Genomic DNA, 15,206 nt, shown 5'->3' with positions numbered 1-15,206 from the left:
CTGGCCTCTGATTGGCCGAAGCTGGCAGAGCAGGGCCGCTCGCGCTCCTGGGTCCATGCAACCTGCTCCGGGTGGCAGCCGAGTTCTCGGGAACCGCGGCTTGGCCTGCGAGGCTGTTGTTTCAAGAAATGAAAATAAAGGGCGCCCTGGAATAGGTCCGCCTAAGAGAGAGGTTCGTGCCTTACAAAGTGTCGCGCTGAAAAAAAAAAATGCAATTGAGTTCGCCTTGGTTTCGTTTTGGTTTTCTTAATTTTTTGTATGATTCTTTGCTCCACTTTCCAAGTTCAGCAATGTGGCCTGGCTCATACCTATATCGCCAGCACGTTGGGAGGCCAAAGCAGGAGGATCGCTTGAGCCCAGGAGTTTGAGACCATCCTGGACAACATAGCAAGACCCCATCTTTACAGAAAACTAAAAAGAAAAAAAAAAGCTAGACGTAGTGGTGCATGCCTGTAGTCCTAGCTACTCCGGAGTCTGGGGTGGGAGAATCACTTTTTTTTTTTTTTTTTTTTTTTGAGACGGAGTCTCGCTCTGTCGCCCAGGCTGGAGTGCAGTGGAGCGATCTCGGCTCACTGCAAGCTCCGCCTCCCGGGTTCACGCCATTCTCCTGCCTCAGCCTCCCGAGTAGCTGGGACTACAGGCGCCCACAACCGCGCCCGGCTAATTTTTTGTATGTTTAGTAGAGACGGGGTTTCACCGTGGTCTCGATCTCCTGACCTTGTGATCCGCCCGCCTCGGCCTCCCAAAGTGCTGGGATTACAGGCGTGAGCCACCGCGCCCGGCCTTTTTTTTTTTTTTTTTCTGAGATGGAGTCTTGCTCTGTTGCCAGGCTGGAGTGCAGTGGCACGATCTCGGCTCATTGCAAGCTCCGCCTCCCGGGTTCACACCATTCTCCTGCCTCAGCCTCCCGAGTAGCTGGGACTACAGGCGCCCGCCACCACGCTCGGCTAATTTTTTGTATTTTCAGTAGAGACGTGGTTTCACCATGTTAGCCAGGATGGTCTGGATCTCCTGACCTCGTGATCCGCCCGCCTCGGCCTCCCAAAGTGCTGGGATTACAGGCGTGGGCCACAGCGCCCGGCCGATCACTTCTTGAATCCAGGAGTTTGAGGCCACGGTGAGCTACGATCTTGCCACTGCACTCCTGTCTGCGCTTCAGAGTGAGACCACATCTTCACACACACACACACACATACACACACACACCAAATTCAGAAACCGTAAGGCCTTGCTTTTCTCTTGCACTTCTTAAAACGAGCCAGATTCTCTGTATTTTCACACAAGATCACTTGTCATGGTAATTGCCTGGTGAGAGCACCTGAGTGAACTTTTGAGCATTTAAATATATGGGGAAATGTATTTGTCCGTTTTCTCCACTCAAAATTCGTCCTCACAAAAGTCCTGAGAAATGTTTGGGTTTTGTTTTTTTAAAAAAAAAACATTTTTAAACCGTATTTATTCATACCAAAACTGCTCTTACTGTGACCACCAACTGCTTGCTTTTTGCTTTTTGCTGAATATGATGAGCACTATTTTTTCTTTTTTTTTTTTTTTTGTTTTTTGAGACGGAGTCTCGCTCTGTCACCCAGGCTGGAGTGCAGTGGCCGCATCTCGGCTCACTGCAAGCTCCGCCTCCCGGGTTCAGGCAATTCTCCTGTCTCGGCCTCCCAAGTGGATGGGACTACAGGCATGCGCCACCGCGCCCAGCTAATTTTTGTATTTTTGGTAGAGACAGAGTTTCACCATGTTGGCCAGGCTGGTCTCAAACTCCTGACCTCGTGATCCAGGACAACATGGTGAAACCCCATCTCTACAAAAAAATACAAAAATTAGCCCGGTATGGAGGGATGTGCCAGTAATCACAGCTACTACCAAAGTTGAGGCAGGAGGCTTACCTGAGCCTGGGAGTTTGAGGCTGCAGTGAGCCGTGATTGTGCCACTGCACTCCAACCTGGGGGACAGAGTGAGACCCTGTCTCTACAAAAACAAAACAAAACAAAAAAGTCTTCAACATTTTAATGCACCATCATTTATTCAACCATCATTTATTCAACAAGCCTCTTGATGTACTCTGTTTTGTTCATTGTTTTCCTTTTACAAATATCACTGAAGTGAACCTCCTTATACATATATCTTTAAAAACTTGAAAGACTGTTTTTGGAAAGTTTTATTACATGGGAGCTTTTCTTAATTAGGTCAAAAAATACACACGTTATTTTTTGTTTGTTTGTTTTGAAACAGAGTCTTGCTCTGTCGCCCAGGCTGGGATGCAGTGGCACAACATGGTGAAACCCCATCTCTACTAAAAATATAAAAATTAGCCAGGCGTGATGACACACACCTATAATCCCAGCTACTCAGGAGGCTGAAGCAGGAGAATCACTTGAACCTGGGAGGTGGAGGTTGCAGTGAGCCAAGATCGCACCACTGCTCTCCAGCCTGGGTGACAGAGGGAGACTCTGTCTCAAAAAAAAAAAAAGAAAGAAAGAAAAAGAAAAAAGAAAGAAATGTTTACAATATATTCTCTGAAGCCTGCTATTTGGAGGATTTTTGGGGGAGGGTTCTCCACAACCCCTTATCATAACCCAGACGTTCCTTTCTATTGATAATAACTCTTTTAACCAATTGTGAATCAGAAAATTTAAAAATCTACCTATAACCTGAAAGCCCTCCCACTTCAAGTTATCCTACCTTTCTGAACCAATGTATTTTTTTTTTTTTTTTTTTTTTTTGAGACAGGGTCTCGCTCTGTCACCCAGGCTGGAATGCAGTGGTGCAATCACGGCTCGCTGCAGCCTCAACTTCCCAGCTCCAGCGATCCTCCCACTTCCCACAGGTGTGTGCCACCACACCTGGCTATGTTTTGTATTTTTAGTAGAGACAGGGTTTTGCCACGTTGCTCAGGCTGGTCTCGAACTCCTGAGCTCAAGTGATCCACTAGCCTCCGCTTCCCAAAGTGCTGGGATTACAGATGTGAGCCACCACAGCTAGCCCCAATATATATCTTAAATGTATTTAATTGCTGTCTCATGTCTCCCTGAAATGTATAAATCCCAGCTGTGTCCAACCACCTCGGGCACATGTTCTCTGGGTCTCTTGAGGGCTGGGCCACAGGCCATGGTCACTCAGATTTGACTCGGAATGGATCTCTTCAAATGTTTTACAAAGTTTGACTCTTTTCATTGATGCTATTTATTCTGCTGGCCGCTTGTATTTCTGCCACGTGTGCCTCTTCTAGGCCAGGAGCTTGGGCAGGTGCTGGTTGAGGGTAGATTCAAATGAACCAGCCTGGAAAACCACGAGTTGTTTTTGTTTGTTGAAAGAGGACCAGGAGGCCAGGCGCGGTGGCTCAAGCCTGTAATCCCAGCACTTTGGGAGGCCGAGACGGGTGGATCACGAGGTCAGGAGATCGAGACCATCCTGGCTAACACGGTGAAACCCCGTCTCTACTAAGAAATACAAAAAACTAGCCGGGCGAGGTGGCGGGCGCCTGTAGTCCCAGCTACTGGGGAGGCTGAGGCCGGAGAATGGCGTGAACCCAGGAGGCGGAGCTTGCAGTGAACTGAGATCCGGCCACTGCGCTCCAGCCTGGGCTACAGAGCGAGACTCCGTCTCAAAAAAAAAAAAAAAAAAAAAAAAAAAAAGAAAGAGGACCAGGAAATTCACTGATGTGGTTATTCAGTGGAATGACTTCAAGCCAGTTTCACTCATTGTTCTTCTGCAAGAGAAATTGTTTAATAAGGAAATTTAGGGCCGGGGGCGGTGGCTCATGCCTGTAGTCCCAGCACTCTGGGAGGCTGAAGCAGGTGGTTCACCTGAGGTCAGCAGTTGGAGACCAGCCTGGCCAACATGGTGAAACCCCTGTCTGTGAAAAATACAAAAATTACCTGGGCGTGGTGGTGAGCGCCTCTAATCCCAGCTACTCGGGAGGCTGAAGCAGAAGCATCGCTTGAACCTAGGAGGCGGAGGTTGCAGTGAGCCAAGATTGTGCCACTGCACTCCAGGCTGGGCGACACAGCAAGACTCCGTCTCAAAACACAACAAAACAAAACAAAAATAATTATGAGGGAATTTTGGACAAAAACAAAGTTCTGTCCTTAGCTCGAATTCAGAAACTGTTGTGGCCATGCCAGTGACTTACAACTGCCACTCCAGGGGACTGAGGTGCTGGCTGCTGGCCAAGGATATGCACGGAGACACTGTTCTGAGAATTAACCATTAACAGGTCACCAGGATTCCACTTGTCAGATTTTTCCTATCGAGACTTCTTTTTTTTTTTTTTTTGCCTTTTCTCTTTGAGAGTTTTTTTGCCTTTTCTTTTTGAGAAAGCATTTGAAAATACCCCCTATGGCCGGTCGCGGTAGCTCACGCCTGTAATCCCAGCACTTTGGGAGGCCGAGGTAGGTGTATCACGAGGTCAGGAGGAGATCAAGACCATCCTGGCTAACATGGTGAAACCCCATCTCTACTAAAAATACAAACAAATTAGCTGGCCGTGGTGGTGGGCTCCTGTAGTCCCAGCTAATCAGGAGGCTGAGGCAGGAGAATGGCTTGAACCCGGGAGGTGGAGCTTGCAGTGAGCCGAGATCGTGCCACTGAGCTCCAGCCTGGGTGTCAGAGAGAGACTCCGTCTCAAAAAATGAAAAAAAAAGAAAATACCCTCTATGTTCTCACTTAATCTCCTGCAGTCCTGAGTTGATGCAGACGACCACACATCCAAAAGGAAACCAGGTCTGTCAAATCTTGCGTAAACTCGGGGAAGCCTCATCATGCAGACTTCAGCAATATTACAGTGGTAATCATTCAGGCCAGGCGCAGTGGCTCATGCCTGTAATCCCAGCACTTTGGGAGGCCAAGGCGGGCAGATCGCTTGAGGCCAGAAGATCGAGACCGGCCTGACCAACATGGTGAAATCCCGTCTCTACTAAAAATAGAAAGATTAGCCAGGAGTGGTGGAGGGCACCTGTAATCCCAGCTACTCAGGAGGCTGAGGCAGGAGAATGGTGTGAACCCAGGAGGTGGAGGCTGCAGTGAGCTGAGGTCACGCCACTACACTCCAGCCTGGGCAACAGAGTGAGAACCTCTCTCAAGAAAAGTAAAATAATTAGTGATCATTCAAACCAGAATCCTGACCATCTTTGGGAAGAATGGCTTGCTTTGTGTCTTAAACAGAATACCTGCCACACCCACAGCTCCTAGGACGTCCTCAGGGGCCCATCCACTGACACTCCTCCCACCTGCAGCCAATTCAAAGGCTTCTCAAACCACCTATGAAATGGCCTGACTCAACAGCCTGACCTGGACCAATCAGATTCGAGCTACTGCGGCTGTACAAACTGGTATTTTAAAAGAAGAAGGCCGGGTGTGGTGGCTCATGCCTGTAACCTCAGCACTTTGGGAGGCCAAGGTAGGAGATCACTTGAGCTCAGGAATTTGAGACCATTAAGAGCCTAGTGGTCCATGCCACTAGGCCCAGCTAATTTTTTTTTTTTTTTTTTTGTATTTCGTGTAGAGACAAGGTCTCACTATGTTGCTCAGGCTGGTCTCAAACTCCAGGCAGATCACCCGAGGTCAGGAGTTTGAGAGCAGCCTGGCCACATGGTGAAACTCCGTCTCTACTAAAAATACAAAAATTAGCCGGGTGTGGTGGTGGGTGCCTGTAATTCCAGCTACTTTGGAGGCTGAGTCAGAACTGCTTGAACCTGGGAGGCGGAGGTTGCTGTGAGCTGGTATCATACCACTGCACTCCAGCCTGGGCAACAAGAGCGAGACTCAGTCTCAAAAAAAAAAAAAAAGAGAGAAAACTAATTTGTTCATGTACTGGGATGCTGGTGGGTGATTGACTTCAGGAGTGTCTGGATCCAGGGACTTAACTAATACCTTAGGTATCTGTCTTCCATGTTTCCACCTGTGGGGTGGCTTCAATTTCATGTAGACTCCCCCTTCACGTTTCCAGATAACCATTCTGGTAGGCAGTTTCTAAGATGGACCCAGTGAACCCCACGTCCTGGTATTCATGGCCTCACATGCTTCCCTCCCCTTGAGTAACTTGCTTCTAATCAATAACATGACATGTAAACGGGATGTCCCTTCTGATTAAGTTATGTAAGGCTGGGTCAGGTGCACTGGTTCACGTCTATAATCCTAGCACTTTGGGAGGCCGAGGCAGGAGGATTGCTTAAGCCCAGTAGCTCAAGACCAACCTGGGCAACATGGTAAGACCCCCATCTCTCCAAAAAATTTAAAAATTAGCCAGGTATGGTGGCACACCTGTAGTCCCAACTACTCAGGAGGCTGAGGCTGGAGGATGGCTTGAGCCTAAGAGTTCAGGGCTGCAGTAAACCGTCATCATGCCACTGCACCCCAGCCTGGGTGACAGAGCAAGACCGTATCTCAAACAACCTACGACGTGCAGACAGGATGTCACTTCCGATTGAGTTGTATAAGGCTGTGGCTTCCGTCTTGCTAGCTCGTGCTGTCCATTGCTTTCTCAGCTCGCAGGCCTCTGGGAAGCAAGCCATCGTGTGGCAGCAGGCCCATGTGGCAAGGAACCAAGGGCAGCTTCCGGCCAAGAGCCAGCCGGGACTTGAGGCCCTAGCCCAACCACCCCTCCAGGAACTGAATTTTGCAAACAACCACTGAGTGACCTTGGAAGCAGATCCTTCCCCCAAAAGCCCGGCTTTCGGGTGAGTGTGGAGTACAGGTCCTGGCTGAAAACCTAGGGGAGATTCTTCAGGCCTGCCTGACTGTGGGCAATGACGAAGGCTTTCCCTGGCCGGCTTTGGGGAAAGCTGCCCTCCCCACACCACATTGGATGCCCAGCCTATGCACTGCAGCGTCTGAAGGGAGCTGGAGTCAGGAGCTCCAGCGGTCCTGGCCGGCCATGCTTTTGAACACGTTTGCATTCCTAACCAGGCAGCACGTTTGATCCTAGGTCTCTTTATCTGGGGCCTCGGGCAGAGGTCTTTGGCGCTTCTGCCAAGACCTCCTTCTGGGGATAGGAGGGGGAAACCTTGAACCCACTGTTTCCCACTCTGATTTCATATCCAGTACTTTTCCACTCCTGGCCCTTATACCATCACAATCAAGTGATAAGGCCTTACCTCTTTCATTTTTGGCTTATTGCCTTTTTTTTTGTTTTTTCTTTTGAGACAGGGCCTTGCTTTGTCACCCAGGCTGGAATGCAGTGGTGCAATCATGGCTCACTGCAGCCTCAGCCACATGGGCTCAAGTGATCCTCCCACCTTGACCTCTTGAGTAGCTGGGACTACAGGTGTGCACCACCATGCCCTGCTAATTTTTCAATTTTTTTTTTTTTTTTAGAGACAGGGTCTCACTATGTTGTTGAGGCTGGTCTCAAACTCCTGGGCTCAAGTGATCCTCCTGCCTTGGCCTCTCAAAGCGTTTGGATTATAGGTGTGAGCCCAGTGCACCTGGCCGATGGCTTATTGCTTAATTGTCTACTTGGACACCTGACACCTCAGCTCGCTCTCCCAGCTTGAGTAAGGTTTTGACAATGAGACGCGAGACCTGGCTGACACTTATTGAAGCCTCGTGAGACCCTGGGTCAGCAGAAGACCCAGCTCTGGTATCCCCACACCCCTGATCTATAGAAATTATAAGATAATAAAGTCCAGGTGCGGTGACTCACGCCTGTAATCCCAACACTTTGAGAGGCCGAGGCAGGCAGATTACCTGAGGTCGGGAGTTCCAGACCAGCCTGACCAACATGGAGAAACCCCATCTCTACTAAAAATACAAAATTACAGCTGGGCGTGGTGGCGCATGCCTGTAATCCCAGCATTTTGGGAGGCCGAGGCAGGCGGATCACGAGGTCAGGAGCTCAAGACCATCCTGGCCGACATGGTGAAACCCCATCTCTACTGAAAATACAAAACAATTAGCTGGGCGTGGTGGCAGGCGCCTGTAATCCCAACTACTCGGGAGGCTGAGGCAGAATTGCTTAAACCTGGGAGGCAGAGGTTGCAGTGAGCTGAGATCATGCCTCTGTACTCCAACCGGGGAGACAGAGCTAGACTCCCTGGGCGGCAGAGCGAGATTTTGTCTCAAAAAAAAAAAAAAGAAAGAAAGAAAAGAAAAAGAAATACAGGTAGGAAACGTAAAAGCAAAAGATGCCTTCTGCAAGTAGCAAATGAGTGATGCACACACCAATGCAGAGATCTTGTGAATCAGCTTGAGAGAGCAGCATCTAAGCAGGTGAGTAAGCGCCTTGCATGTGTACACAGCTGATATTAATTATGTATGATATTGGCCACTTAATTAAAACAGATTCCATCTCTACTTATCAAAATGTTATGAGTTTCTGCAAGCTCCAGAATTTTCTGCAAGCTCCAGAAATTGAGAAACTTTATTCATTAAAACACATCAACCTGGAATTTATTTCTACTTCTCCAACTGTTTTGACTTAGTCATGTTTATCTGTAGTGAACATTTGACCAAAAGTTCAAGGTAAGTAAAGAAAGAGATTAGATTTAAAAGCGTTGCCAAGCCAATTCCCTAGAGTTGGATCAAAGTTCTAGAAGGGCAAATGTCACATATACAGAAATGTGACTGGGCACCATGGCTCACACCTGTAATCCCAGCACTTTGGGAGGCCGAGGCAGGTGGATCATTTGAGGGTAGGAGTTTGAGACCAGCCTGGCCAACATGGTGAAATCCCGTCTCTACTAAAAATACAAAAAAGCCGGGCATGGTGACACACACCTGGAACCCCAGCTACTCAGGAGGCTGAGGCAGGAGAATCGCTTGAACCTGGGAGGCGGAGGTTGCAGTGAGCGGAGATCGCGCCACTGCACTCCAGCCTGGGTGACAGAGTGAGACTCCGTGACAAAAAAAAAAAAAAGAACAAAAAATTCAAAAATTAGCTGGTGGGGTGGTGGGTGCCTGTTGTTCCAACTGCTTAAGAGGCTGAGGTGGGCCGGTCATGGTGGTTCATGCCTGTAATCTCAGTACTTTGGGAGGCCCAGGAGGGTGGATCACCTGAGGTCGGGCGTTCGAGACCAGCCTGACCAACATGGACAAACCCCATGTCTACTAATAATACAAAATTAACCGGGCGTGGTGGTGCATGCCTGTAATCCCAGCTACTCAGGAGGCTGAGGCAGGTGAATCGCTTGAACCCGGGAGGTGGAGGTTGCAGTGAGCCCAGATCGTGCCATTGCACTCCAGCCTGGGCAACAGGAGTGAAACGCCATCTCAAACAAGACAAAACAAAACAAATAAAATATATATATATACACATACATACACACACATACATGCCTGGTGCAGTGGCTCACACCTGTAATCCCAGCACTTTTGGGAGGCCAAGGAGGCCAGATTGCTTGAACCCAGGAGTTTGAGACCAGCTGAGCAACATGGCGAAACCCATCTCTACAAAAAATGCAAAACCTAGCCGGGCGCAGTGGCTCAAGCCTGTAATCCCAGCACTTTGGGAGGCCGAGATGGGCGGATCACGAGGTCAGGAGATCGAGACAATCCTGGCTGACACGGTGAAACCCCGTCTCTACTAAAAAATACAAAAAAACTAGCCGGGCGAGGTGGCGGGCGCCTGTAGTCCCAGCTACTCGGGAGGCTGAGGCAGGAGAATGGCGTGAACCCGGGAGGCGGAGCTTGCAGTGAGCCTAGATCACGCCACTGCACTCCAGCCTGGGCGGCAGAGCGAGACTCTGTCTCAAAAAAAAAAAAAAAAAAAAAAAAATGCAAAACCTAGCCAGGTGTGGTGGCCCTCACCTGTGGTCCCAGCTACTCCAGGCTGAGGCAGGAGGGTCACCTGAGCCTAGGAGGTGGAGGTTTCACTAAGCTAAGATCACGCCACTGCACTCCAGCCTGGGCAACAGAGAGAGGCTCAAAAAACAACAATAACATATAGTGTGTGACCTTATTTATGTCTTTAAAAATATATGTATGGGCTGGGCACAGTGGCTCATGCCTGTAATCCCAGCACTTTGAGAGGCTGAGGTGGGCGGATCACCTGAGGTTGGGAGTTCAAGACCAGCTTCAACATGGAGAAACCCCCTCTCTACTAAAAATACAAAATTAGCTGGGTGTAGTGATGCATGCCTGTAATCCCAGCTACTCGGGAGGCTGAGGCAGGAGAATTACTTGAACCCGGGAGGCAGAGGTTGCAGTGAGCCAAGATTGTGCCATTGCACTCCAGCCTGGGCAACAAGAGCGAAACTCTGTCTCAAAAATATATATATGTCGGGAGGCTGAGGCAGGAGAATGGCATAAACCTGGGAGACAGAGCTTGCAGTGAGCTGAGATCCGGCCACTGTACTCCAGCCTGGGTGACAGAGCGAGACTCCGTCTCAAAAAAAAAAAAAAAAAATATATATATATATATATGTTAATATGTCATATATAATGCATATAAATGCATATCTGGAAGAATAAACAACAAATAGTTAACTGTGATGTTTCTTTAGAGAGAGATAAAAAATGTAGAAAGGTTTTGGTTTTTTTTTTTTGAGACAGTTTGGCTCTTGTTGCCCAGGCTGGAGTGCAGTGGTGCGATCTCGGCTCACTGCAACTGCCACCTCCCAGGTTCAAGGGATTCTTCTGCTTCAGCCTCCCGAGTAGCTGGGATTACAGGCATGCACCACCATGCCCGACTAATTTTGTGTTTTTAGTAGAGACAGGGTTTCTTTATGTTGATCAGGCTGGTGTCAAACTCCCAACCTCAGGTGATCCGCCCACCTCAGCCTCCCAAAGTGCGGAGATTACAGGAGTGAGCCACAGCTCCTGGCCTGCTGGGAGCTTTTTTGAGTAAGGTATACAGAAGGAGAGAGCCCTGGTAATCAAAGCTGCTTGGGTTCCTGGGTGGATCAAACTTCTGGGTGCCATCAAGAAACTAAGAATCGGCTGGGCACGGGGGCTCACGCCTGGGAGGCATAGACAGGTGAATCACTTGAGCCCAGGAGTTTGAGACCCACCTGGGCAACACAGTGAGACCACATCTCTACAAAAAATACAAAACATTAGCCAGGCGTAAGCGCACACACCTGTGGTCCCAGGTACTCGTGAGGCTGAGGTGGGAGGGTGGCTTGAGCCAGGGAGGTCCAGGCTGCAGTGAGCCGTGATCACACCAATGAATTCCAGCTGGGTGACAGAGTGAGCCCCTGTCTCAAACAAACAAAAACTTTAACAACTGCCGGGCACGGTGGCTCATGCCTGTAATCCCAGCACTTTGGGAGGCGGAGGCGGGCGGATCACCTGAGGTTGGGAGTTTGAGACCAGCCTGACCAACATGGAGACACCCCGTCTCCATTAAAAATACAAAATTGGCCGGGCATGGTGGCACATGCCTATAATCCCAGCTACTAGGGAGGCTGAGGCAGGAGAATCGCTTGAACCTTAGAGGCAGAGGTTGCGGTGAGCCATGATCGTGCCATTGTACTCCAGCCTGGGCAAACAAGAGTGAAACTCCGTCTAAAAAAAAAAAAACACTTTAACAACTGTTCATCCTGAAGTAATTTAGTATGCTGCCTCCTCCAGAGACTTCCTCTTTAAAAAAATAAAAATATGCCAGGCATGGTGGCTCATGCCTGTAATCCCAGCACTTTGGTAGACCAACGCAAGTGGACCGCTTGGGGTCAGGAGTTTAGGACCAGCCTGAGCAACATGGCAAAAATCCATCTCTACCAAAAATACAAAAATTAGCTGGGCATGATGGAGGGCACCTGTAATCCCAGCTACTCGGGAGGCTGAGGCAGGAGGATCACTTGAAACCGGGAGGTGGAGTTTGCAGTGAGCTGAGATCACACCACTGGACTCCAGCCTTGGCGACAGAGCGAGACCCTGTCTCAAAAAAAAAATACTAAATAATTAAAAATAAAAATAAAATAAAAATAAATCCAGGAAGCATAATGTTTAGCCAAAAGAATAAATCTACAGCTGCAGAATTTTGAATAGAAATAGGTCAGCAACAAAAGTTATTTGCGGCCGGGAGCAGTGACTCATGCCTGTAATCCCAACACTTTGGAAGGCCGAGGCAGGTGGATCACAAGGTCAGGAGTTTGAGACCAGCCTGGCCAATATGGTGAAACCACATCTCTACTGAAAATACAAAAATTAGCCGGGCATGGTGGCGGATGCCTGTAATCCCAGCTACTCGGGATGCTGAGGCAGGAGAATCCCTTGAACCCAGGAGGCAGAGGTTGCGGTGAGCTGAGATTGTGCCACTGCACTCCAGCCTGGTGACAGAGCTTTCGTCAAAATGGGGGTCTCACTATGTTGCCCAGGCTGTTCTCAAACTCCTGGCCTCCAACCATCCTCCCACCCCAGCCTCCCAAAGTGCCAGGATTACAGGCGTGAGCCAGCCAGCCTTGTTGCAGTTTTGATTTACGTTTCTCTGATGATTAATGATTTTTTCATGTTTGTTGGCTGCTAACATGTCAAGAAGTGTATTTATATTAATAATTACCAATTATTGATTATCTCCTTCCTGCTGGCAACTTTTATTGACTGCCATAAACTGAAGTTCAGAGAAGGGAGAAATATCTCTTCCTAAACAAACCTGGCAAATAGGAGGACCAAAACCTATGCACAGTACCTCACCCCTCGGAGGAATTAACAAATATGTAGGTAGCTGTTGGAACAAAGAAACAGTAGTCCAGGGTCATTTTGTGTGTGGGATAAAGGTCCTCTAATCTATCTAGTTCCCACAGATAGCACAGCACAGACACCAGTGTTCATACACAAAAGTCCATTCTTTGAATTATCACAAGAAAATATTGCCTTGTGCATACTGTGCTCTGTTGAAAGTGTCGGGGAGCTATATGTGATACATTTTAGAAATATCAGGATTAGACAAGCGGGTGAGCCCTGCCTTTGTCCATGAGCTGTGACCTTAAGCAATCTGTTTAACAACTCTGGGACACTTTTCCTCCCTTGGAAGGTGAAGGCTATTGGTTGAACCAATAATCTCTGAAATTTTTGGAGTTCCATGAAGCTTGAACCAACTATTATCTTTGAGATGACCTTGGCTGTGGAACCCAGGTTCTGTTGAGGGCCGAGAGCGCCACCTGGTGATTCCAGTTTGTAAGTGAGTTATTATTACTATTTTTTTTCCCACTTCCTGGGCCAGACCGACCCAGTTTAGAATTCCAGTTTAGACCAGCAGGATTGGCTTTTTTGTTTTGTTGGGGCTCAGAAACGGAGGCGTTGATACACTGAACTGAAGAAGGATCTCTCTGATAATTCCCTCCCCTCCAAAAGCACAGAAAGTTCCTTTATCTACCTAAAATCCAGACCCCCCAATTAGAAACAATTGCTCTTTCTTTCCCTCCCTGTTATCTCTTTATCTATTGCAGAAAGGAAGACCCAGAAGGTAACCACACCTGAACAGATCCTTTCACAAGATAATGTCAGGCTCATTCACATTTCAAAGACATCTATTTACAAGTTAATTTCTCTTCTGGTTCCCGACCCATTCATTTCCCTAGTAATCCTTTATTTCCCCCTAAATTTCTTTTTTCCCTCCAATAACCCATTTTGCCAGGATGGAAACCCCTGTCTTTCTGTAATCTCAAAATGATATTTAGTGTTCCAAATTCCCTTGAGTTGTGGGTAATTCCTCTGTAGTTTCCCTGCTTGTTCACATTAATAAATCTACATGCCTTTTCTCCAATGAATCTGCCTTTTGTTGAGTTGATCGTTCTTTCGTTCTTTCTTCCTATTTATTTTCTTTTTATTTATTTTTTAATCTAAAGCTGGCATCTGGTTCCAGGCTTCTTTCCTCAAAAAATTTGTAACTAGAATTTCATTTCTTTTCTTTTCTTTTCTTTCTTTCTTTTTTTTTTTCTGAGTGAGAGCCTCTTTCTCTGTCACCCAGGCTAGAGTGACAATCCAGTGAACTGCTGACCTCAGTTCAGGACCTGATCTCAGGTCACGATCTTGGCTCACTGCAACCTCCATCTCCTGGGTTCAAGCAATTCTCTCGCCTCAGCCTCCCAGGTAGCTGGGAATACAGGCGTGCACCACCATGCCCAGCTAATTTTTATATTCTTAGTAGAGACGGGGTTTCACCATGTTGGCCAGGCTGGTCTGCTGACCTCAAGTGATCTGCCCACCTCGGCCTCCCAAAGTGCTGTGATTACAGGCATGAGCCACCATGCCTGGCCTGTAACTAGAATTTCTATACATCTCTGAAATGCATGCGTATCAAAACTCATTGTGCAGACCCTGGCTGACATTAAGGGATCAAAATGTCTACAAATGTAATCATGTATCGTGACCTGCACAGCTAATGTGGTCCAAATTACCCTTAAGCTCCCGCTTTTAGGTCCATAAATACCTGGAAGGAAAATTCACCGCAGGGCACTCAGTCCTCTCGTGCTGAGGAGCCCCGCTGCACTTTCATGCAGTGTTCTTTCTAATAAATTTTTTCTTTTTTCAGACCTATACTGACATCAGTAAATTCTTTTTACTAACCTACGACCTGCGAGCCCACCGCTTGCCAGTGACGGGCTCTGACATCTTGTCCAGCAGGGATGGTCTCACTCTATTGCCCAGCTAGAGGGCAGTGGTGCAGTCATAGCTCACTGCAGCCTCGAATTCCTGGGCTCAAGTGATCCTCCCATCTCAGCCTCCTGAACTGCTGGGACCACAGGAAAGCATCACCACACCCAGCTAATTTTTTAATTTGTTGTAAAGATGGGTCTAACCATGTTGCCCAGGCTTATCACAAAGTTCTCAATGTCCCCACCCCACAACCCAAGTTTAAGAACAACTACTGGCCAGGCATGGTGGCTTATGCCTGTAATCCCAGCACTTTGGGAGACTGAGGCAGGTGGATCACCTGAGGTCAGGAGTTCGAGACCAGCCTGGCCAACATGGTGTAACCCCGTCTCTACTAAAAATACAAAAATTTGCTAGGCGTGGTGGTGGGTGCCTGTAATCCCAGCTACTTGGGAGGCTGAGGCAGGGGAGAATCGCTTGAATCCAGGAGGCGGAGGTTTCAGTGAGCCGAGATCATGCCACTACACTCCAGCCTGGGAGACAGAGTGAGACTTCTTCTCAAAAAAAAAAAAAAAAAAAAAAAAAGCCGGGCGCGGTGGCTCACGCTTGTAATCCCAGCACTTTGGGAGACTGAGACGGGCAGATCACGAGGTCAGGAGATCAAGACCATCCTGGCTAACACGGTGAAACCCCGTCTCTACTAAAAATACAAAAAATTAGCTGGG

General features: G+C 48.2%; 1 protein-coding gene and 1 long non-coding RNA gene across 2 annotated transcripts in view; one reads left to right on the top strand and one right to left on the bottom strand.

Moving 5' to 3' along the window:
• On the top strand, positions 1-13,360 carry LOC126930734 (uncharacterized). The gene is made up of 3 exons (XR_007717672.1): positions 1-172; positions 6,495-6,686; positions 12,920-13,360. It is a non-coding gene; the product is annotated as an uncharacterized LOC126930734 (long non-coding RNA).
• The window catches only part of SUDS3 (SDS3 homolog, SIN3A corepressor complex component), a 1,028,644-nt gene that overhangs the window by 293,299 nt on the left and 720,139 nt on the right, over positions 1-15,206 (bottom strand). The gene's annotated exons all lie outside the window — the stretch shown is intronic.

This window comes from Macaca thibetana, chromosome 11 (assembly GCF_024542745.1).
Source record: "Macaca thibetana thibetana isolate TM-01 chromosome 11, ASM2454274v1, whole genome shotgun sequence".
Lineage (NCBI taxonomy): Eukaryota > Metazoa > Chordata > Mammalia > Primates > Cercopithecidae > Macaca > Macaca thibetana.
The sequence above is the reverse complement of the archived record's forward strand: the minus strand, read 5'-3'. Positions and strand labels throughout refer to the sequence as shown.